Genomic DNA, 24,480 nt, shown 5'->3' with positions numbered 1-24,480 from the left:
AAGGATTCTGTGCAGCGCCCTCTCGGGGAAAGGAGGCGCGACGCGGCACGGGGTTCCCATTGAATCTGAGCCAGCTGCGCGCACCCTTGCTACTTGGTTTTGTTTGAGCTTCCCTGAGGGAAGAGTGAAGAATCAAGGCCTTAGGCAGTCTACCTTCTCCGTTCTGTTCCTATTCTTTTCGGATTCTGGACGATTTAAGTTGAGTAATACCTAAGTCTCACAGATATGTGTTTCCAAACTTGTTGACCACTCTCCTTGGTGAGAAATACATTCAATTTCTATGTCGCTTGCTACTCCGCAATGTAAATATAACATTTCTCAAAGCAATCTAACTTGTTTCACTCTTATGTTTTTCCTTTGATACCATTCATCCCATCCTAAATTCTGAATTCATTAAATATTCTGATTGAAGTGAAGTGAAGTCGCTCAGTCGTGTCCGACTCTTTGTGACCCCGTGAACTTGTAGCCTACCAGGCTCCTCTGTCCATGGGATTCTCCAGGCAAGAATACTGGAGTGGGTTGCCATTTTCTTCTCCAGGAGATTTCCCGACCCAGGGATCGAACCCGGGTCTCTCGCATTGGAGGCAGATGCTTTAACCTCTGAGCCAATGATTAGTGTGCATTAAAATTGATTCTACTACTCTACTAACTGATTAGCTCCAGTTTGAAAAGTTCAGGTTTAAAACCCCCAAAGCTCACATGCATAGACCCTTTAGAAGTGCTGAACAGAAATTACAATCTGATTGGCTAGTAGACCTTTTTATGTGTGTGTGGAGGAGGGTACATTAAAAAAAAAAATGGTTACTAACCTTAAAAATTTGAGCTAGTTCATGGAGAAATTCATATTTTTTAAAAAAAATTGGTCTTGGTGGGCTCAAATTCCTCTTGGCAATAATCAGTTTGAACTGAACAATAATTGGAAGGGTTAATGAAAGCTAGAATAATTTGTTTGGTGGAGTGGCAGGACCTGAGCTAGTAGGGATTAGACATAATTATAGGGAAGAAGGGAGATGAAGAAAACTTGGGAGGGAGTTCAAACAGAATGTAAGTAAATTGAGAAATCATGTTGAATTGTACTAGAAAACAGAGGCAACCCATAATGTGCTTAAGTTGTTACCGATTAGGCAGGTTAAAGAATGAGTCAGAAATTTAAACTGACACACACATACAGATATATACACACATATCTCTCAGGTTGTATATATACACACATATATACATATATGTATACACACACACACACACACACATATATGGTGAAGAAAAGTTACACAGCTCAAAACAGCCCCCTCCGAGTCCTCCCCACCATTCTATGCAAAACAAAGAACTCTTTCACCCAAAGAAAAAAATGGACATTAAAGTTGATTACGCCCAGCTCGCATCTGGTCCCAGCCTCTGGCAGATCTCCAGAATTGCTTACCCCAGCTGTTTAAGAGATAACTAATCCGAACAACCTTGGAGAAGAATGGACCCCCTTAAGACAGTAGATTTCCACATATATGCCTATATATACTTACTCTTTTCTTGGGTTAGTGCAGCAGCTCACTAATCTGACTGCTGCCCCTTCTGGCCTCATTAAAGGCGATCTGTTCCTGTAAAGTGCCGTTTTTCAAACCTCGCCTTCTCTGACTCCCTTACCCTACATTTTTGGCACCGAAACCCGGGTGGGCAATTGAGGTTCCTTCTAGTTCTCCACAGCCAGCTCTTCGGAGTGTGGAAGCCTGATGAGCTCACTTTCCTGCCCGGGCTTTCAAGACCTCCTTGAGAGGACGCCCTGTGCCTTCGTGAGCAGTACAAGTCCTGTGTAGGGCTTTATTGGTTTTCCACATAACCCAAAGAATATTGGCCTCTCTCTCTTTCTTCCTCCTCTCTACACTTTCTTTTCCACGAGACCAACCAACTGCAGGACAGAGGCCTCTTGCCATTCGACCTCCCTTCATCCACCAGGAATTCTCTCCTGACCCAGTGGCCCAGGTAAGCTCGGATGGTACTGTAGGGCGCCATAGACTATTGTCCTTTCTGGGTTCCTGAGGAATGCTCTGGCCAAAAGGCCTTCTGGGGAGGTTTGTGGGGGATGCCTCTCCCTCCTTCAGAGTCTCTCTTTCTCTCTCTTTACCCGGTCAAAAGATTAGGTGATGATCTTTTCTCTCGACCGGACAGTCACTAGCCATTTGCTACGGGGTCAAGCCAATCTATCCTGTGGGACTCTCCCTTGGCCTGTGTAAAACAAAACCTCAAACTTCTACTCTTGACCAATCTCAGGGTTCATAAACTAGAGTCACTTTGCACTCAAATTTGGCCTCGATACAAACTGGATAACCAAAACCTCTGGTCTGAGTTCAGGACTTTCAATATTTTATCAGATCTCACTAACTTCCTCAAATGGAATGGCAAATGGTCAGAGGTCCCCTATATTCAAGCCTTCTGGGATCTTAGAAGCCGTCCTTCTCTCTGCAAGGACTCTTCTCCCTATCAAATCCTGTTCTTCTCTCTCTCCCCCTCCATTACAAAAGAATCCAAATCTAAAGCCCCTAAAAGGACCCCTAAATCCTGAGTCCCCAATTTTGACCTGGCAGATGAGCCTCCTCCCTACTGCCCTGGAGAAAAAACTTCCAGAGACAGACCCCATCCTCTAGCCCTTCCTCCTCCAAAACGGGAAGCCATGACTCCAAAACCCCTGAAGAGATTTCCACCCCCTTCCATTGGCCAGGACCCGAAGCAAATACATGTTCCCTCTCAGAGAGGTAGTGGGACCAGAGGGCCCTACATGGGTTCATGTGCCTTTCTCAATGTTTGATAAGAGCCAAATTGAAGAAAAATTGGGATCATTTTCAAAAAATCCTACTAGATATAGAAAAGGATTCCTCCACCTTACACAAGCATATCATTTAACCTGGAATGATCTTTATTACATCCTAAATGCCGCTTTAACCCCTGATGAAAAGGAACGGATATGGCAGGCAGCCCTGACTCATGCTGATCAACTCCATAACCAAGGTAGGACTAATCTGGTAGCTGATGATGCAGTCCCTTTAACTAAGCCATGGTGGACATTTCAAGCAGGTGATTCCGGCATCTGGTATGATCATATGATCACCTGTTTATTAGAAGGAATGCTGAAAAGCTCTCACATTCATGTTAACTACAATTAGATTAGGGAAGTGCTTTAAGAAAAGTATGAAAATCTTGCCCTTTTTCTTTCACGACTTACTGAGGCAGTCCAAAAATACCCTAATGTAGATATTTCCACCCCTGCCAGACTTCTGTACCTACACATCTAATTCATAAGCCAGGCAGCCCCTGATATTTGCCAAAAACTATGCCAGTTAGAGAAGGGCCCTGAAACCCCTCAGCAAGATCTCCTAGAAATAGCCTTTAAAGTTTTCAACAATACGGAGGAAGAAGTTAAAAACGAAAAAGAAAGAAAGGTCAAATATGCTTTATTTGCTGCAGCTATCCAAGAAAAAACCTCAACGCCTTTGGCCCATCAACCTTGGCCCACCTGTATGGGACCTAACCCTTCAGGCCCCTGCTTCAGATGTAACCAAACAGGACACTGGGCTAAGTCCTGCCCAAACCCCCAGCCACCCACCAAACCCTGCCCCACCTGCAAACAATGGGGTGGAAAATGGATTGTCCTCACACAGATCAGATCAGATCAGATCAGTCGCTCAGTCGTGTCCGACTCTTTGCGACCCCATGAATCGCAGCATGCCAGGCCTCCCTATCCATCACCAACACCCGGAGTTCACTGAGACTCACGTCCATCGAGTCAGTGATGCCATCCAGCCATCTCATCCTCTGTCGTCCCCTTCTCGTCTTGCCCCCAATCCCTCCCAGCAACAGAGTCTTTTCCAATGAGTCAACTCTTCGCATGAGGCGGCCAAAGTAGTGGAGTTTCAGCTTTAGCATCATTCCTTCCAAAGAAATCCCAGGGCTGATCTCCTTCAGAATGGACTGGTTGGATCTCCTTGCAGTCCAAGGGACTCTCAAGAGTCTTCTCCAACACCACAGTTCAAAAGCATCAATTCTTCAATGCTCAGCCTTCTTCACAGTCCAGCTCTCACATCCATACATGACCACAGGAAAAACTATAGCCTTGACTAGACGAACCTTTGTTGGCAAAGTAATGTCTCTGCTTTTGAATATGCTATCTAGGTTGGTCATAACTTTCCTACCCACCAAATCTCAGGGTCCACCCCAGGCCCAACAATAATGGGCCAGGAACCAGACTCAAGGGGGCCCTGGCACCCTAGACCATGGTTTCTCAGATGAAGTGAGGGATGATTCAACTGTGCCTGAATTGTTCCAGTGATGGAGCCCAAGCTCCAGACCCCAAGTCCGCCCCATACAGACAGACTTGGAGCTTCGGGTCTGGCACGGTGGCCGGACACAAAGTCTCATTCCTAACAGACACTGGAGTGGCCTTTTCACTTTTAACCTTTAAGGGCCCTCTCCAACCTTCAGAAGTGGCCATCGAAGGGGTCTCAGGCATCTCTTTCTATCCCAAAATAACCCCTCCACTCTTTGTTCCTGTGGTAAGGCAACACTAATACATTCTTTTATACTGGTTCCTCAATGCCCAATGGCATTGATGGGACGCGATCTTCTGGCTAAGCTACAAACTTCTATAAACCTCCCATTCTTAGATTCCATATCAATTCTTTGCATCCAAATGACACCAGAACCCTTGGCCAGCCCTCACTCCCAAAACCTGCCCCCTGACCTTCCCCTGATAGATCCTCAGGTCTGGAACACTGAAGCCCCGTTGGTAGCCTGACACCATTCCCCATAAAGGTGTTTCTTAAAAATCCTTCTTAGGTAAGAACCCAAACTCAATATACCCTGACCACACAATCCCGACAGGGACTTAAACCAATAATCTCCCGACTGCTCAAAGCCAGCCTTTTGTGGCCTGTCTGTTCTCCTCATAATACCCCTATACTGGCAGTCAAAAAGAGACCCCACTCCTGGCATCTAGTCCAAGATCTTCGCAAGATCAATGAGGCCATAATATCCATACACCCCATGGTCACTAATCCCTATACCCTTTTCTCACATATTCCTCCTGACATACTCTATTTCATGGTATTGGACCTCAAAGATGCTTTTTTTACTATACCTCTACACCACTCTTCACAGCCCCTATTTGCCTTCACCTGGACAGACACAGACACATATCAATCTCAACAATTAATTTGGACTGTTTTACCACAAGGGTTTAGAGATAGCCCTCAATTTTTCGGTCAAGCCCTTCAACTGCTACTACTGCTAAGTTGCTTCAGTCGGGACCTACAAACTTTAGACCTAGGCTCTACTACCTCACTCCAATGTGTAGATGATTTATTGTTATGTAGTTCCTCTCGCCATAACTGCCTGGTCCACACTGCGACAGTATTAAATGTGCTAGGCAACTGGGGCTACAGAGTCTTGCTCTCCAAAACACAAATTGCTTCCAGCACTGTCAGTGGTGGATTGGACCACTGGATCCCAAGGATTACGTGGGATTGTGTCTCACTCCCACATCCAAAATAATTCCAGCAGAGACTTCGAGCCTTGACACAGACCCCCAGGGCCCAAAGCAAGAGGGAACTGCTTTCTCTATTAGGTCTATTAAACTTCTTCCGAATATGGGTCCCAAATTTTGCCCTCCACGCAAAACCTCTCTACCAAGCTACTCAAGGAAACTTAGATGAACCCTTGTTGGCCCCCACCTCTCTCCACACCCCAATACAAACTCTCATCAAACATTTACTACAGGCCCCTTCTCTTTACTTACCTGATTATGCCAAGCCTTTTTTCTTTTTTGTACATTCTCAACAAGGACACGCCTTAGGGATTCTGTGCCAAAAAAGGGGGGACATATGGGGCCCTCTAGCTTACTTATCTAAACAACTTGATCTTGTCATGCTCGGATGGCCACCTTGTGTAAACATTTACACTGTAAACATTTACATTTACAGTGTAAACATTCACATTGACTCCAAGTATGTCTGTAACATATTACATTCTAACATTATAATCTGGAGGGAGAGGGGATTCCTGACTCAGAAGGGCACACCTATTCTCAGTGCTACTTTTATTTCTGAACTCCTCCATGCGGCTCAGCTCCCAAAACAAGCTGCTGTAATACATTGCCAGGGACATTAGCGACACGGTCCTATCTCCTTTTATAACAATATAGCAGATCACGAAGCAAAACAGCAGGCCACCTCTGTTAGTCCTGTCTTTACTATAGCCCAAATTGAAGAGCCTAATGTCCGCACATTACTTTCATATTTGCATTCCCTTTTCAACCCCTCTGCAAAAGTACTTAAGGCTTTCCTTCAGAACTTTATTGAACTGACTAAGGACGATGTGACTTATTTAAATAATCTGACCCAAACTTGTACCATTTGTCAGCGGACAAATCCTAATTCTAACATTCACCCACCTCCTTTCCCCACCCACCAAATTCGTGGACATCTTCCTACAAGACTGGCAGGTAGATTTCACCCACATGCCACCCGTAAAAAGGGTTAAATTTCTCCTAGTCTTCGTAGGTACATATTCTGGATGGATCGAAGCTTTCCCGACTACCAACAAACGAGCCTCTACTGTGGCTCGCCTTATTCTTACTGAAATCCTCCCCAGGTTTGGAATGCCTTCCTCCCTCCAGTCTGATAACAGGCCCGAGTTCATATCCCAAATCACCCCAAATATTGCACGAGCCCTTCAAGTTCCTTGGAGGTTTCACATTCCTTATCATCCCCAGTCTTCTGGTAAGGTTGAGAGAGCCAACTGAGTCCTAAAAGAAACTCTGACCAAATTAACAATCGAACTTCATCAAGACTGGACTAAACTCCTCCTTTTAGCCCTCTTAAAGGTCTGGGCCTTACAAAAAAACAAAAAACAACCCTTAAGTATCAGTCCATTCCAGGCCAGGTATGGGAGGCCCATAGTACCATTAGGCCTCCTTCCCTCCCAGGATGGTCCCAAACTGCCACGCTACCTTCCTTTTCCTTTACTTGCCCAGATACAAGATGCCCTTTGTCAACATATGGATGACCTACTCCCTTGACCACATTCCAATATTCCATACCCATCCCTTCAAATAGGAGACAAGGTCTATATGACAACTCAGTCCCACTCAGATCTAATGCCAAAATGGCAAGGTCCCTACGTGGTAATTCTGCTGACCCCTACTGCTGCAAAATTAAAAGAAATCACCCCTTGGGTACACATCATTTGGTTAAAAAAGGTTATGCAGCCCAATTATGAAAATTGTTGCCACACTAATACTTATCAAGTTTCTCACACAAGCCCTACAACTCCAAAGTTCTCATAACTTCCACCGGCCCCTACTGGTGATGGATGAGCCAATAGGTATCACAGCTGCAATTATTCCTGGAACAACTTCTGGCAGATTATCTGGGTCTCGAGTCCTCAAGGATCCATGTTCGGACATGTTAAAGATTACATCTCCACCCTGTGGCTACAAGGAACTTTTTATAACTTTTACCCCTTCTCGGGCCATTCATTTTTATCATCCTCCTACTCACCTTTGGGCCTTGTTTGTTTAATCTTTTCCAGGGATTCCTCCAAGACTGAATATGAGCCATTTCCTGAGACCAAGTCAAGACTGTTCTTTTGCTGGAGACCCTGACAGCTAGAATAGAAGATCAACACTATGGGCCTTAGACTTCCTTCCTCCCAGACCACAAATCCCTGACCCTCATTTATCAGCATGAACAAGCCCTGAATATTTATGACGCCCACTTCTCTTTCTCTTTTTAAAATATTCCTTAGGGTCTGGAATGAAGGAAAGTTGCAAGGCTCAAAATAGCCTGGAGTTAAAACTCCCCTCCGTGTCCTCCCCACCACTCTATGCAAAACAAAAAACTCTCTCACCCGAAGAAAAAAATGGACATTAAAGTTGATTACATCCAGCTCCCAGCCGGTCACAGCCTCTAGCGGATCTCCAGAATTCCTTGCCCCAGTTGTTTAAGAGAGAACTAATCCGAACAACCTTGGAGAAGAATGGGCCCCCTTAAGACAGTAGACTTCCACATATATACCTATATATACTTTTTTCTTGGGTTAGTGCGGCAGCTCACTAATCTGACTGCTACCCCTTCTGGCCTCATTAAAGGTGATCTGTTCCTATAAAATGCCAGTCTTGTTTTTCTGAACCTCACCTTCTCTGACTCCCTTACCCTACATATGGCAGTTTAAATAGATGTATATCAGTTTAAATATATTCATATATATATTATATTGTTTATATTTAATTTTTTGTATATTATGAAGTTTTGACATATTAAAAAACATTTTCTGACTGGACAGATTGCTCCTTTGGTGACTAGCCAATTTTTAGAGATATAGCAAATGACTTAGCCAAGAGCATGCCTATAAAACGCAAACTAACTAATGCAGAGCTCTACTTCTTCCATCTGGCTTGTGTACCCCTGGAGGTGATATTTCTCTACCTTAATCATCCCAGAGCCAGGCACCAAGAAACTAGGGGCCACTCCTATAGATTGTGTGACCTGCCTCTTGAGAAATCTGTATGCAGGTCAGGAAGCAACAGTTAGAACTGGACATGGAAAAACAGACTGGTTCCAAATAGGAAAAGGAGTACGTCAAGGCTGCATATTGTCACCCTGCTTATTTAACTTATATGCAGAGTACATCATGAGAAACGCTGGGCTGGAAGAAGCACAAGCTGGAATCAAGATTGCTGGGAGAAATATCAATAACCTCAGATATGCAGATGACACCACCCTTATGGTAGAAAGTGAAGAGGAACTAAAAAGCCTCTTGATGAAAGTGAAAGTGGAGAGTGAAAAAGTTGGCTCAACATTCAGAAAACGAAGATCATGGCATCCAGTCCCATCACTTCATGGGAAATAGATGGGGAAACAGTGGAAACAGTGTCAGACTTTATTTTTTGGGGCTCCAAAATCACTGCAGATGGTGATTGCAGCCATGCAATTAAAAGACGCTTACTCCTTGGAAGGAAAGTTATGACCAACCTAGACAGCATATTCAAAAGCAGAGACTTTACTTTGCCAACAAAGGTCCATCTAGTCAAGGCTATGGTTTTTCCTGTGGTCATGTATGGATGTGAGAGTTGGATTGTGAAGAAGGCTGAACACCGAAGAATTGATGCTTTTGAACTGTGGTGTTGGAGAAGACTTTTTAGAGTCCCTTGGACTGCAAGGAGATCCAACCAGTCCATTCTGAAGGAGATCAGCCCTGGGATTTCTTTGGAAGGAATGATGCTAAAGCTGAAACTCCAGTACTTTGGCCACCTCATGCAAAGAGTTGACTCATTGGAAAAGACCCTGATGCTGGGAGGGATTGAGGGCAGGAGGAGAAGGGGACGACAGAGGATGAGATGGCTGGATGGCATCACTGACTCGATGGACGTGAGTCTCAGTGAACTTTGGGTGTTGGTGATGGATAGGGAGGCCTGGCATGCTGCGATTCATGGGGTCGCAAGGACACGACTGAGCGAATGAACTGAACTGAACTGATGCTCAGTCACTCAGTTGTGTCTGACTCTTTGCAACCCCATGGACTTCAGTCCTTTCAGGCTCCCCTGTCCATGGGATTTCTCCAGGCAAGAATACTGAAGTAGGTTGCCATTTTCTTCTCCAGGGGATCTTCCCGACCTTGGGATTGAACTCATGTCTCCTGCATTGCAGGCAGATTCTTTACTGTTGAGCCAGCTGGGAAGCCCCTGCTACAGCTTACATCCAATTAAATTATCCAGACTAGTCAACTGCAAACTGCTTATTTTGCCTTGCCATGCTTTTCCTGAAGAGCAACCAGTAAAGACTGTGGCCTATGCTCCCACTTTGGTCCTGCTGCTTCTGCCTGTGTGGGGTGCTGGTGCTTTCCCACGTGGCCTTGCATGGTATGGCATACCTCCTGATTCTAGTACCAATGAGTACAATAAAGTTTACTTGACCCTCTCCTGTGCCTTCTCTTGTGGTTGAATCTGACCATCGCATAGAAGAGCACAGAATCTATATACATATATATCTGTTTCTGTCTATACACACACACACACACACACACACACACACACACACACACACACATGACTACACACCTGAGTATTGGGTCTGTGACTTTGAAAATCACTTGAGGGATTTTCAAATCCTTCACTCATTAGTTGATGCAACAATTAATACAGATTTCATCTTCCCTTAAAGTGCATGGGAATGCTCAATTTCAGGGATTGACAACCTTTCAGTAGTCACATATAAGGCTACTGATGCCATTTTTTCTAGATTATAATGAAAGGATGAGAGATGATAACCTTACATCAACCTTTAAAATTAGAGGTGGATGTTTTAATAGAGTGAATTTCCAAGACAGGTCTTTTAAACAAATGAGCATCACTGAATTGGACTTCGGAAAACAATCTGTGAGATTTGGGGAGGTGGCAATTAAAAACATTTATCTCTGAAAATTCTTTGGTCCCTCACTGCTAGAGCCTATCTTAGTATCTATTTAGTATATATTTTTAAGTCATTAAAACTTTTTGCCTGTGTTCCTCATCTCGGGTATCTTTCTCCCCAGAACATATTCACTTCTCAGTTAACTTATTTTGCAATTATTTTCTGAGCATATTTGTGCCAGGAATATGTGATTGATGAGTGCTAAGCTCTGGGAGTAGAACTGTGGATAAGATTGATGTGGCTTGCCTCTGTGGAGCTTACATATCTTGCGTGCAAAACAACTGTGATAAACTGCACAGTGAGAAGGGAAGCACGTGACAGGTCTGGGAATGGGGTTGGGAATAGACTTAATTTGTTCATTTAATGCTCACTGTGCACGTGCATTGGGCTAGAGGCAGGAAGAACAGGGACTAGAGATGCTGTCTTTTATTTGCCTTCTAAAAATATTTAAATATAATGTGGATCGTGCCTTCCCCCTACCGTTCTTTCGATTTCATTTGAGATCCTTAAGCCTTAGACAAATGTTTGTAAAATAAAAAGCAGATTTGTGTGTACAAAATTTCTTCTGATTCAAATAAAAACAAGCTCACTTCACTGAGAAAAGAAATCAGTCTATTTCACAAACCCTTTAGAATTTAATCCAAAATAACTGACTCACTCTCTAATCACTGCATTTGGAGGCTTGAAATAAATTTCTAGAAAATTTTAGATGCTATTCTTTGTAAGGTTCAGTGAGTTCAGTTCAGTCGCTCAGTCGTGTCCAACTCTTTGCGACCCCATGACTCTCAGGACGCCAGGCCTCCCTGTCCATCACCAACTCCTGGAGTTTACCCAAACTCATGTCCATCAAGTTGGTGATGCCATCCAGCCATCTCATCCTCTGTCATCCCCTTCTCCTCCTGCCCCCAGTCCCTCCTAGCATCAGAGTCTTTTCCACTGGGTCAATTCTTCGCATGAGGTGGCCAAAGTATTGGAGTTTTCAGCTTCAGCATCACTCCTTCCAAAGAACACCCAGAACTAATCTCCTTTAGGATGGACTGGTTGGATCTCCTTGCAGTCCAAGGGACTTTCAAGAATCTTTTCCAACACCACAGTTCAAAAGCATCAATTCTTCAGTTCTCAGTTTTCTTCACAGTCCAACTCTCAGATCCGTACATGACCACAGGAAAAACCTTGACTAGAACGACGTTTATTGACAAAGTAATGTCTGTGCTTTTAAATATGCTGTCTAGGTTGGTCATAACTTTCCTTCCAAGGAATAAGCGTCTTTTAATTTCATGGCTGAAGTCACCATCTGCAGTGATTTTGGAGCCCCAAAAATAAAGTCTGACACTGTTTCCACTGTTTCCCTATCTATTTCCCATGAAGTGATGGGACCAGATGCCATGATCTTCATTTTCTGAATGTTGAGCTTTAAGTCAACTTTTTCAGTCTCCTCTTTCACTTTCATCAAGAGGCTTTTTAGCACTTTCTGCCATAAGGGTGGTGTCATCTGCATATCTGAAGTTATTGATATTTCTCCTGGCAATCTTGATTCCAGTTTGTGCTTCTTCCAGCCCAGCGTTTCTCATGATGTACTCTGCATGTAAGTTAAATAAGCAGGGTGACAATATACAGCCTTGACATACTCCTTTTCCTATTTGGAACCAGTCTGTTTTTCCATGTCCAGTTCTAACTGTTGCTTCCTGACCCGCATACAGGTTTCTCAAGAGGCAGGTCAGGTGGTCTGGTATTCCCATCTCTTTCAGAATTTTCCACAGTTTATTGTGATCCACACAGTCAAAGGCTTTGGCATAGTCAAGAAAGCAGAAATAGATGCTTTTCTGGAACTCTCTTGCTTTTTCCATGATCCAGCAGATGTTGGCAATTTGATCTCTGGTTCCTCTGCCTTTTCTAAAACTAGCTTGAACATCTGGAAGTTCACGGTTCACGTATTGCTGAAGCCTGGCTTGGAGAATTTTGAGCATTACTTTACTAGCATGTGAGATGAGTGCAATTGTGCGGTAGTTTGAGCATTCTTTGGCATTGCCTTTCTTTGGGATTGGAATGAAAACTGACCTTTTCCAGTCCTGGGGCCACTGCTGAGTTTTCCAAATTTGCTGGCATATTGAGTGCAGCACTTTCACAGCATCATCTTTCAGGATTTGGAATAGCTCAACTGGAATTCCATCACCTCCACTAGCTTTGTGTGTAGTGATGCTTCCTAAGGCCCACTTGACTTCACATTCCAGGATGTCTGGCTCTAGGTCAGTGATCACACCATCATGATTATCTTGGTCGTAAAGGTCTTTTTTGTACAGTTCTTCTGTGTATTCTTGCCACCTCTTCATAATATCTTCTACTTCTGTTAGGTCCATACCTTTTCTGTCCTTTATCGAGCCCATCTTTGCATGAAATATTCCCTTGGTGTCTCTAATTTTCTTGGAGCGATTTCTAGTCTTTCCCATTCTGTTGTTTTCCTCTCTTTGCATTGATTGCTGAGGAAGGCTTTCTTATCATTTTCTTGCTATTCTTTGGAACTCTGCATTCAGATGCTTATATCTTTCCTTTTCTCCTTTGCTTTTTGCTTCTCTTCTTTTCACAGCTATTTGTAAGGCCTTTCCAGACAGCCATTTTGCTACTTTGCATTTCTTTTCCATGGGGATGGTCTTGACCCCTGTCTCCTGTACAATGTCATGAACCTCATTCCATATTTCATCAGGCACTCTATCTATCAGATCTAGGCCCTTAAATCTATTTCTCACTTCCACTGTATAATCATAAGGGATTTGATTTAGGTCATATCTTAATGGTCTAGTGGTTTTCCCTACTTTCTTCAATTTAAGTCTGAATTTGGCTATAAGAAGTTCATGATCTGAGCCACAGTCAGCTCCTGGTCTTGTTTTTGTTGATTGTATAGAGCTTCTCCATCTTTGGCTGCAAAGAATATAATCAATCTGATTTCAGTGTTGACCATCTGGTGATGTCCATGTGTAGAGTCTTCTCTTGTGTTGTTGGAAGAGGGTGTTTGCTATTACCAGTGCATTCTCTTGGCAAAACTCTATTAGCATTTGCCCTGCTTCATTCCATACTCCAAGGCCAAATTTGCCTGTTACTCCAGGTGTTTCTTGACTTCCTACTTTTGCATTCCAGTCCCCTATAATGAAAAGGACATCTTTTTGGGGTGTTAGTTATAAAAGGTCTTGTAGGTCTTCATAGAACTGTTCAACTTCAGCTTCCTCAGCGTACCGGTCGGGGCTAGCCACCTATAATGTATAGGAAAGTGTTACATTACTATAAATAAGCAGGGTATTGCACCCTTCAATTGGCTTGATCCTGCTGCTGCTGCTGCTGCGTTACTTCAGTTGTGTCTGACTCTGTGCGACCACAGAGACGGCCCCCCACCAGGCTCCCCCATCCCTGGGATTCTCCAGGCAAGAACACTGGAGTGGGTTGCCATTTCCTTCTCCAATGCAGGAAAGTGAAAAGTGAAAGTGAAGTGGCTCAGTCGTGTCCGACTCTTAGCGACCTCATGGACTGCAGTCTACCAGGCTCCTCTGTCTATGGGATTTTCCAGGCAAGAGTACTGGAGTGGATTGCTATTGCCTTCTTCAAGGCTTGACCCTGGTTCTCTGTATTTCTGTAGTGTCCTAAACAGATGGCAGGTGCTTGAGAAATGTCTTCTTCAGTGAACTGACAGATGTGAAAATGAGAGAGCATTTTAGGGAGCATTGTACAATTCAATTCTCCAAGTCATTATTGATTATTGACGTATATGATTATTATAGCTAGTTCTAGGGACTGGAGTGGGTATAAAGCATATAACAAAACTTTCCCTCAATAAGTATTCATTTGTTACTGGAAAAAAAAAAATTAGGGCTTCGCTGGTGGTCCAGTGGTTTAGAATTCCCCTGCCAGCGCAGGGGACATGACTTTAATCCCTGGTCTGGGAGGATCCCACATGCCTTGGGCAACTAAGGCAGTGCACCACAACTACTGAACCCACACTCTAGAGCCTTTGGGCCACAACTACTGAAGCCTGTGAGCCTGGAGCCCATGCTCTGCAACAACAGAAGACACTGCAATGAGAAAGCTGGGCACCACAGCTAGGGAGTCGCCCCGTTCACTGCAACTGGAGAAAGTCCACGTGTAGCAACAAAGACCCAGCACAGCCAAAGATAAGTAATTAAAAAGAAAATCTACTCTGAGCCAGGTACTGCTTTGGGCCCTGAGAATCAGCAGTGAATAAGACAGGCAAAGTCCTTGTTTTTAGGGAGCTTACTGCCTAGAGAGGGGAGACAGATGTTAATCAGGCAAATAAGTGAACGAACAGGGTAACTTTACAGGCAGCTAAATGCTGGAGAGACATTAACACAAGATGATGTAATATAATAGTGAGAGATGGGTGGGGAGCCAGGGCAGTTTGCTGCTCAGGGTGGGAGGTATTTTTGTGGAGCCAAAGTCAGTCATGTAAAGATCTGAGGTCAGAGAAAAGGCTGGCAAAGACGGTCTTAATATTTCATTAATAACTGTACAGGATCAGAAGAGCAGTGGAGTAGAGTGGAGTCCAGCCCTGGGGCTAGGCTTGGGGAGTGAGGCTTGAGTAGGGATTGGTGGTGTGGGTGTGAAGGAAGCGAGAACTTCAAAAAGACAGTTTCCTTTGACTATCTGCCTCCTGAGCCTCCCAGTCTGACCACTGATCCAGTCTGTTCATTGGTGATTGAATCGTAGACTCATCCTTGCTTATCCAGTACCTAGTGGAAATAAGAGTTCAGAATTGGGATTTACTTTAAGACCCTTTTTATTTGTCATGAATTTTTCTGTTTGTTTTTGTTTGGCCACACTGAGTGGCATGTGGAATCCTAGTTCCCCAACCAGGGATTGAATCAGTGCTCCCTGCAATGCAAGCCCAGAGTCAACCACTGGACGTCCAGGGAAGTCCCAGCATGACTTTAGATCTACAAAAATGTTGCAATGATAGTATAAGCCAACTAGCTTTCCTTATGTTAACAGCTTATGTAGCTTTAAGACGTTTGTCAAAATTAAGACATTAACATTGGTAAATTACTATTAACTAAATTATAGGTTTATTCAGATTTCACCAGTTTTTCCATTACTGTCTGTTTTCTGTCCCAGGATTTTTGCCATTTTCTAACTAATCCATGTGAGTAAATGAGTGTAGTGGCTACCAGCCAGAGCTGGTAAATTCTACATCTTATTTCCCAACATGTCATTTTTACTGGGTCTTTATTTTACAGGAGTGCAACCTAAGATTTCCCTTTTCGCCATGCTCACTTACCCCATCTTTCCCAGGGGTGTGTTGTGATTTATGTGATAATTTTTTTTTTTTCATAATAACTTCAACAGCCACCAGGTCAACGAATTTTCCTAAAATATTTAGAAAATGGACCACTTTCAGAGGGTGAGTTTAGAGAAGCAACTGCTACCTCCAACCATCTGTTTTATTGCAGTGAAAACTGTGAGAAGTCTGACTCTTCACTGACTGGTTTTAAGCAATTTATCAGATACCTACCTGTGTTGCACCTATTGTTTGGATCTTTGCTTCACAGCTAATTTTCCTTTCTTGAAGACAGGAATGTTATTTCATTCATCTTTAGAGATTGTGTACACTTAGAACTTTTCATGTATTCACTAATTCTTTCCAACTAGTATCTATTGATCAATGATTAAATGACAGGTAATTGGCTAGGTGTTTGGTAATATAAAGTTAAATTAGCCAAAACTCCCACACTTTTGGTGAAAGTCAGAGACGTTTTCCTTCTCATTTGGACTTCCAAAACTAGCACAGTACCTGGAATTATGGAGGCCCACAATAAATGTTTGACACCCTGCTTCAAGAATACCTCTCTGACACAGTGGAGAGAATAGAGGCAAGATGATCCATGGTGGCTATTGCAATGGTTCAGTAGCGATGTTGTGAAGGTCATGGACTGGAACAAGGGGAGTTTGAATATACTTTCTGAGAAAGAATGAACATAACTGGGTGACTAGCTGGATGAGGCAGTTAAGAGCAAGGGAAGAGCAGAGAGGATGCTTCTGAAACTTCCAGCTTGAGATGTGCAGCATAGAATGCAGGAAGAGAAAGAAAGCTTGGAGGGCAGTGGTGGAGAGGAGAAAGGGGAAAGGGAAAATGGGTTTAGTAGGAACATTCAGTTTAAGAAGTACATGTAATGGCGGGGCTTCCCAGGTGGCTCAGTGGTAAAGAATCCACTTGCCAATGCAGGAGACAAGGGTTTGATCTCTGATCCAGAAAGATCCCTTGGGGGAAGAAATGGCAACTCACTCCAGAATGCTTGCCTGGGAAATCCCATGGACAAAGGAGACTTGTGGGCTACAGTCCATGGAGTCGCAAAAGAGTCGGACATGACTGAGAGACTAAACAACACTGACAACATATAATAGATGGCCCACAGATATCTTTTGAATGAGAGAAGGTAGGGATGGATTGACACTTGAGTACCTATGGGCAGATGGAGAAGACAGACTCAATGAGGCAAATGTTTTTGCTGTATAAAATTCTTAGCCTGTGATGTCAATTGCCCAGTAGTTTTGGCAACTGGAGCAGGTAAAAGAGGGACAGTAACACTTGGCCCTAAGTGTCTATAGGTTTGGTTGTGGAATAATGTAATGGATGTGTGAGGTGTGGTTAAACTTAAACCTCCTATCAGCAAGGGAGTAGGTGGAGTCATTAGAAATTTTTAAGAGCAGTTGAGTAAGTTATAGGGAAGATAAGGAAATATGGGTATAGACCATTAAGGTCCTTAAATAAGAGATTTAAAGCATAATTTATTACAGTATAGACTCTTGGGAAAGGTGTGTGTGGGGGGAGGTGACCGAAGTTATGCTTTTGGAGGATTTTGTTTTTGTTTTGTTTTGTTGTGGTCAGTAATGTTCAGGAGGAATTGGATAAGGGAGAGAATTTTTAAAGAATATTTATTTATCTATTTTTGGCTGTGCCTGGTCTTTGTTTAGTTGCTTTCTCTAGTTTCGGTGTGCAGGCTTTTCATTGCAGTGGCTTCTCTTGTTGTGGAGCAAAGGCTCTAGGGTGCAGGCTCAGTAGTTGTGGAGTATGGGCTTAATTGCCCCTCAGCGTGTAGGACCTTCCCAGACCAGGGATCTAACCTGTGTCCTCTGCGTTGGCAGTCGGATTATTAGCTTGTAGCTGTTCTGCTATCCAGGAATGAAGTGATGGGATTTCACAGTGCTTGTTTCATGCCCTGATGTGATCTCTGTTGCCTGGCACACCCGTCCCTCCTTCCCTGCCTCTGCTTTGTTTTGCCCACCCATCAGCTTCCTTCTTGTCATCCTTCAAGACTCAGCTTCAATGCGGCCCCCTTTGCGGAGCTCCCCCAAACCTCGGGGGCAGGGCTGCTGACTCCCTCCTGGAGATTGCATGTGTGTTGTGTTTCTGCTGGTACTTCCTTCACCCTGAATGTACTGTGTTCTCTTCACTATCTTTCTTTCTAGTACACTGTAAGCCACTTAAAGACAGAAATACTGTCTTGGGGTTCCAGAACTCTTGCCTTGTACATAGTAGGCACTCAGTGAATTGATTTAAATTATTTAGATAAATTAATGACAGGGAAAATGGAAAGAAAAGTAAGAATCAAGGGTAAATTTGGAGGATAAAACTGTTGAGATTTACTGGTTAATATTATCAAAAAGAGAGCCGTTACCTATAGAAGGTGATACCTATAGAGGGTGTTCATTGAGGGTACAGTGGGGGTGGTAAGCTATTATGGGAGTAATAAATTAGTCTCTAACAGTATCATATGTCTATAAATATATAACAATTTATAATGTATAAATATATTGAAATGACATGTAATATAATACGTGTGTTTGTGTGTGTGCTCAGTCATGTCTAACTCTTTGGAACTGCATGGATTGTAGCCCACCTGGTTCCTCTGTCCATGGAATTTTCCAGGCAAGAACACTGGAGTGGGTTGCCATTTCCTCCTCCAGGGGACCTTCCCAATCCAGGGATCAAACCTGAGTCTCTTGCATCTTCTGCATTGGCAGGTGGAGTCTTTACCACTGAGCCACCAGGGAAGCCCTATTTAGTTTATATAAAATACCTCCAATACATCTTGAGGTAATACTTGTAATACCCCTAGAAACTGAAGGACATAATCAGCTATTATTCATGCACATGGAGCAGAATTAAAAGCGAGTTCAGTAGGAATAGGGACAATAAGTTAAGACCAAAAACTGTGGGGAAGACCTAGAGCTGAGGACTGGCATTTCTACTAAGGTGAGAACATGAGAGGCAAGGGAAATGAATCCCTCACATATTCATGTCATTGTTTTTGAGTAAGTTTAATTAAACTGCACCCATCAAAGCATCTGGTGGAAGGATTTCTGTATTTTATACTGGAAATGTGAGTTGAAATTCTAACTACATTCATGTGACTGATTGGGAAGAACATCTCTAACTGGGTCACCTTTCTTCATCAAAGGAAAGAGGATGCATTTGCCCTAGGTGGAGGGTTATGATTATGGAAATGATATTCTCTTGAAGTGCCACATTGAAAACTGATGCTGCTTATCCATTTTTAGAGTTATGGTTATTGAAAACCTGAAGGAGTGTATCTTCATACACCTTAATTGAACATTATACTAAAAATATGATATTTATGAGTAGCTGGCTTGATTCTTCAGCTTATTATGGAGAACAGTCTGCTGCAAACTTCCAAAGTTTTCCTCACTTGGGTTTATGTGAAATTGTGCACAGACTCACTCATCCTTTTTGCCAGAACATCTGACTTGTTTTCCAGACGGGGCTCTGGGGGCCCGATCTGGGATGGAGGAGGCAGAGATATTGTGTCTGGAAAGATTCATGGAATGCCAGAGCTGGAAGCAATGTTGGGGTATCAGCTTTCTATATAGAGGCTCAGGGGAACTGTGACAGCTTTTCTCTTGGAAGAAGGTGCAGCTGGGTCCCCTCTGACACAAACACTAGGCTTGCTGATTGATGAGAAATTTAAAAGAAGAAATGTATTCTTCTTTTAAAAATTATTTATTTGTCTGTGTTGGGTCTTAGTCACAACACATGGGATCTTTGGTGCATCATATGGGGTCTTCTGTTTCAATGCTTGGGCCCTGTAGTTACTCTGACATGGGGATCACATATTCTGGTTTTATACAAAGAACACAATTCCACTAAAACATGGGGGCCAAGTGGTCCCCGTATCAGGAAAGGAGAATTAGGCCCAACATTGGTGGGATCTCCATATACTGTCCTGGGAGGCCTGACCTTAGCCTGTGTGTTGTTGTTTAGTTGCTAAGTCCAGTGTCCAGCTCTTTAGCAACCACTGTAGCTCCGCCAGGCTCCTCTGTCCATGGGATTTCTCAGGCAAGAATACTGAAGTGACTTGCCATTTCCTTCTCCTGGGATCTTCCCAACCCAGGGATCAAACCACGGCTTCTCCTGTGTTTCCTGCATTGTAGGCGAACTCTTTACTCCTGAGCCACCAGGAAAACCCGATCTTAGCCTGTACTTCAGGTTAAAATATTTTTTTGAGGCAGAAAAGAAACAAGAAGGTACATTTCCTTGGGATGACTTATCAGTCTATTCACAGAGAAGGCAATGGCACCCCACTCTAGTACTCTTGCCTGGAAAATCCCATGGATGGAGGAGCCTGGTAGGCTGCAATCCATGGGGTCGCTAGGAGTCGGACACGACTGAGCGGCTTCACTTTCACTTTTCACTTTCACGTACTGGAGAAGGAAATGGCAACCCACTCCAGTGTTCTTGCCTGGAGAATCCCAGGGACAGAGGAGCCTGGTGGGCTGCCGTCTATGGGGTCGCACAGAGTCGGACACGACTGAAGTGACTTAGCAGCAGCAGCAGCACCCTTTAAAAGTTATTTCTTAATCACTCTATGAAACATATGAGCTGAGAAATACCAAATACTGATGATGGCTCAGTGGCCAATCTGGCTCAGGATTCAGGCACAAATCCAAGTGAAAATCAGTTATTTCTTTAGAATTTTGATATTTATTGCTAATCTCATCTGTCTTATAGGCATTAATTGCTTATCTCTGTCCAGTACACATGGTATATTTTATACTCGCTATTTATTAATTTTTAAAATAAACTTTATGTTTCACATCAAGTATTCATTGATAGTAGTAGATCATTTATAATTAGCCATTGAATTAGCCTCAAACTTGAATTATTCAGCCTAGGATAATACAAAAATGTCTCATATTTTGGACTTCATAGTTTAAGATATATCTTGAGATTATTTTCATATTAATTGAATATTTTTTTCAGACTATTATTAGTTTAATGGGCTTCCCAGGTGATTCAGTGGTAAAGAATCCACCTGTCAATACAGGAGACACAGAAGACATCAGTTTGATCCCTGGGTCAGGAAGATCCCCAGGAGGAGGAATGGCAACCCGCTCCAGTTTTCTTGCCTGGAAAATCCCAAGGCCAGAGGAGCCTGGCAGGCTACAGTCAGTGGGGTCACGAAGAGTCAGACACGACTGAGTGACTGAGCATGAGCATAAACTGGTTTGACTGAGGATCTCAGGCTCACTGAGGTGCAAACATTTTACACTTTGACTTTTTAAACTCTTATCCTGTCCTGTCAGATCCTTGTATCTGCTGTTTTGTGAGGTTTCCTTAGACATAGTTCAGCTTGATTCTCTAACTTTTCATCTTTACTTATTAAAAAAAAAAAATCTACCTATTGAGTATGTCAACCTCTTATTCAGTTCAAATGTCCCTTCTCCCTCTAGGGCAGTCTAGGTGTTCCTCTCCAAAGATCTAAGGGGAGAAGCGAGGCAGCTGTCTGCTACTTTTCTTCTTCCCTCTTCTTGTGCTTGTTCCATGGGTGGGTCAGTGAGGAGAAGGGGGAGGAAAAAATGCAGAGCCATTTGCTTTCTAGATTTTCCATGGCAAATTGGTTATTCTCCTTTAAAAACAATCGTTTTATTTATTTATTCAGTTTTGGGTCTTCGTATGTGTGGGCTCCTCCCTAGCTGTAGTGAGTGGGAGCTGCTGTCTCATTTCGGTGCATGGGATTCTCATTATGGTGGTTTCTCTTGTCGTGGAACACGGGCTCTAGAGCACAGGCAATAATTGTGGCACATGGGCTCAGCTGCTCCAGGGCATGTGGGATCTTTCTGGATCCAGGATCCAACCCATGTCTCCTACAATGACAGGCGGATTCTTTAATACTGAACCAGGCCAGAGAAGCCTGGTTCTTTTTGTTACTGTCGTTGGTTGAAAGTACTTTCTTCTTAGGCAAACAATCACATATTGACAATGGGGAGGTTACTCGACCTATTTTTCCAGTCACTGTCCCTTACTGAGCTCTCTACCACATGGCCTGAACAGAGGGAGGCAAACTGCCCCAGAAGTTTCCATGGACAAAGAACTTTCTAGGACATTCCTGTAGGCATTGCTGGTCCTTCTGTGACACACCTGTGTGTTCTAGTTGACTCTTAGGGGGCAGCTGCATGTATCTTCCTGCCATGTGCATGGCTCATTGTCCCATGCAGTAGACGTCTCCAGGTGCAATGGAGCTGAAGGTGCTAGAACAGTATACATGGTTAGTCATTTTCTCTTGCTTTTCCCCACCTCCCCTCCCCTCTGCCCCTCTTTCTTTAAATCTTCTCTGCTTAAGTTGAGATGACCACGTCTTACACTTAGTGCTACACTCTCATGGGCTCATTTTTGCAAGTAGTTGGCTATGAATTCACAAGCATGTGACTTCCTAAGGCCACAGGACAGGTGTGGACAAAGGAAGGCTTGCATGAGCATACTGTGTTAGCTCAGTGCCAATCTAGGCAGCTATATTGGTGTTGATTCTCCCCTTTTCTTGGGGAAATTCACTGTAGCTATGAAATAAGAATGTCTCTTAATTCTCCTCCACCCTTTTACCTGGTTTGCCTTATGTCTGTGTGAGAAGGCTAATCAACTGGTATCCCCAATACTTACAAAGTCATAGGGTCAGGCTGTGTAAACTTGGGGTCAGATACTTATATTTTTGTGTTTTGTTTCCTTATCTGTAAAATGAAGATGATGTTAGTAACTACCTAGCATGGCTGTTGCAGAGAAGGCAGTGGCACCCCACTCCAGTACTCTTGCCTGGAAAATCCCATGGATGGAGGAGCCTGGTAGGCTGCAGTCCATGAGGTCTCTAAGAGTTGGACACGACTGAGCAACTTCACTTTGACTTTTCACTTTCATGCATTGGAGAAGGAAATGGCTACTCACTCCAGTATTCTTGCCTGGAGAATCCAAGGGACAGGGGAGCCTGGTGGGCTGCTGTCTATGGGGTCGCACAGAATTGGACATGACTGAAGCGACTTAGCAGCAGCAGCAGCAGCATGGCTGTTGAGAGAATGAAATGAATAAGTACACATCAAATGCTTGGAACAGTCCTATCAATAAATGTTGTATAATGCCAATAATACATAGTGAGTTGGTCCATAAACAAGGCTGAGCACTGAAGAACTGATGCTGGAGAAGACTCTTGAGAGTCCCTTGGACTGCAAGGAGATCAAACCAGTTGATCCCAAAGGAAATCAACCTTGAATATTCATTAGAAGGACTGATGTTGAAGCTGAAGCTCCAATGCTTTGGACACATGATGTGAAGAGTTGACTCATTGGAAAAGACCCTGATGCTGGGAAAGATTGAGGGCAAGAGGAGAAGGGGGCAACACAGGATGAAATGGTTGGATGGAATCACCGACTCAATGGACTTGAGTTTGAGCAAGCTCCGGGAGAGAGTGAAGGACTGGGAAGCCTAGTGTGCTGCATTCCATGGGGTCTCAAAGAATCAGACACAACTTATCAACTGAACAACAATAGCAACAATGCCAATAATGTGTTCCTCTGGCTTGCTATGTAGTGTCTGTAAAGGAAGCCTTATACAGGCTGGAAGTAGCAGAGAGCTCATCAAAAATATGTTTTTTGTACTCTGAGCTTTGGGTGTCGAGGGCACATGTTGTATTTGTCTTCCAGCACACAGTGTGGTGCCTGGCATGTAATCAGGACTCAGTAGGAAAGACTGGAATGAATGAACATGCTCTCAGTCCTACTTTAGTTCTTTGCATGGCCTCTTCCCAGTACAGCTCAGACACCTTGGGCAGGGGAAGAATGAAGCCTTTGAGAGGCACAGGATTTGAACTATAATGCACAAAGTCCTGTTTACTAGATCACCTCTCCACAGACCCCACATTTACTTAGAAAGCTTCAAAGAATTTTGTTGTTAAGAACCTACTTCCATTGTTGCTACTTGAAGCATCATTAGCACTGCAGATCTTTATACTTACTGTGAAGGCTACATAGGGTCAACTAAATAGTGAGCTGATTAATCACAGCTTCAGATGCTGCTTCTAACTCATGACTTACAGACTGATAGGCTCATCATTCTGAAATCATAAAAATCCCTGTTTTCCCTAGGGAACAGGGTTTTTCTGTAACAAACTTCTTTTTTCTTTCAACATGAAGGTTCTGAATAAAAGAAACACAATCTCTCTTTTTTTCAACAGAGTACACTGCAGTTCTTTATACCTATTCAACTATATATATATATATATATATATATTTTTTTTTTTTTTAAGAAGTCACAATGAGATATTGATTCATGCACACATACCGACAAATAAAAATATGGGCTAAACCTGTAGACTTCATTCACTGCTTTCAGCTCTTAAGGTAACTTATGGTCACAAAGTCACCCAGAAATGTGCAGTTTAGCTTAAGTCATAATGGTTGTGAGTTTGAAGTTTTCAGTTCACAGTCTGCTCCTAAAGCAATGTCTGAGAAAATATAGCAGTAATTGCTCAAGTTCTGCACTTGTACTTGAGGTCTTGAGAATTTGGATTTTTGTGACTGAAACAGTGTACTAAATCATACTACTTTCAACAAGGTTCAGAATGGGATAAATATTTCCTTTAAAAGCTTCTGTGGCTCATTCTCTTTGGTTACTAACCTTCTCAGAAGCTTAAGTACTAAAAAGTTATTAAGATAATAGTAGTAAATAATAAAAAGAAAAAATATCTTG

General features: G+C 43.2%; 1 long non-coding RNA gene across 1 annotated transcript in view; it reads left to right on the top strand.

Moving 5' to 3' along the window:
- The window catches only part of LOC133261107 (uncharacterized), a 112,951-nt gene that overhangs the window by 39,913 nt on the left and 48,558 nt on the right, over nt 1–24,480 (top strand). The gene's annotated exons all lie outside the window — the stretch shown is intronic.

The sequence above is a fragment of the Bos javanicus genome, chromosome 2, assembly GCF_032452875.1.
Source record: "Bos javanicus breed banteng chromosome 2, ARS-OSU_banteng_1.0, whole genome shotgun sequence".
Classification (NCBI taxonomy): Eukaryota; Metazoa; Chordata; class Mammalia; order Artiodactyla; family Bovidae; genus Bos; species Bos javanicus.
This window is presented reverse-complemented; position numbering and strand designations above follow the sequence as displayed.